Source organism: Colobus angolensis, unplaced genomic scaffold, assembly GCF_000951035.1.
Source record: "Colobus angolensis palliatus isolate OR3802 unplaced genomic scaffold, Cang.pa_1.0 Scaffold44, whole genome shotgun sequence".
Taxonomy (NCBI): domain Eukaryota; kingdom Metazoa; phylum Chordata; class Mammalia; order Primates; family Cercopithecidae; genus Colobus; species Colobus angolensis.
The window spans coordinates 1,261,606-1,262,992 of NW_012117821.1; positions in this window are offsets into that span (position 1 = coordinate 1,261,606).

Genomic DNA, 1,387 nt, shown 5'->3' on the forward strand with positions numbered 1-1,387 from the left:
GGCTGCGACTCCGCCCTGCCCTCAGGTTCATTGCGCTTGCGCCGGCACAGATGCGCTCGGAGCGTAGCTGTAGCAACAGGGCGGGCCTTGGTTCCGCTTGGGGCGTGGTCGCTGTCTGGGGCTCTCACGTGGTTCGCCTCACCGGTCTGGAGCCGGGCTTCTCTCGCCTCCTGTCGTCCGGCTGCACCGGCTTTGCCCACGCCCTCACGGGAGACGCAGATACCCGGGACCTGGGGAGGCGCCCGGGCGGCGCCGCCATGTTGGCAGGGAGTCCCCGCGGCGTGGGATTGGGGCTGGGAAGCTCTTGGGCGCCGTCCTGGGCTGGGGGCCACCCTGGCCGCGTGGTCACCGGCAAGAAGCCCAGGGCCTCACCCAGGCGCGGGGGCCGGGGGAAGGACCGGACCCTCCCGAAGTCGCAGACCCTACTGGGCGGCACCCGAGCTGGGGTGGCCTCTACCCCGAGCTAAGCTGGCCGCGCCGCATCTCACCGTCCCCGGGGCCCGAGCGCTGCGCCTGGACCAGGGCCAAGCGAGGGGGCCAAGCGGCCGGCTGGACCCACAGTCCCCGTGCCATAGGCGGGTCGGAGCTTTCAGACCCGGCTTCAGCCCTCGAACCCGGTAGCCTTGGAGGTCAGCTTGAGATGACTGCTCTTCCTGCGCGGGGTTGTCCTCCCCAAAAACGTCCAAAATGGCAAAGAGGCGTCCGTGGCCTCCCGAGGCCCTCCCTGCCTGGGTTCTCCCCTGCCGAACCTCACTCCCGGCCCCCTCCTCATTCTCTCGTGGCCAGGCTCCCCCTGCCCCTTGGGCGAGTCCGCTGCCTCCCACGGTCCTGACTGTGGCCTGCTTAGCACGTGGCTCGTCTAACTCTATTACCCTGTCCTCCTAGGGGTCATCTTAAGGTTTCTGCTGGTCTCTTCCCCCCGTGACACTTGCCGTTACCCAAATGGAGTCGTTTATGTCACGCTCTAACTAGAGGCCCTGAAGAAGCCCTCACAAAAACATTAGCAATGGAGCGCCTGCGGCAAACCCTTCTAACCTTTGTTCTTACAACCCTTGGTTTCAAGACATCTTATGGGAACTTCTGTTGTCTTTAAAAGATTCCCCTTGGGGCCAGGCACGGTGGCTTCTGTAATCCCAGGACTTTGGGAGGCCGAGGCAGGCGGATCACTTGAGGTCAGCAGTTCAAGATTAGCCTGGCCAACATGGTGAGACCCCGTCTCTACAAAAAATACACACAAAAAATTAGCCGGGTGTGGTTGGTGGCGGGCGCCTGTAGTCCCAGCTACACGGGAGGCTGAGGCAGGAGAATTCCTTGAACCAGGAGGTGGAGGTTGCAGTGAGATCACACCACTGCACTCCAGCCTGGGTGACAGAGCAAGACTCTGTCT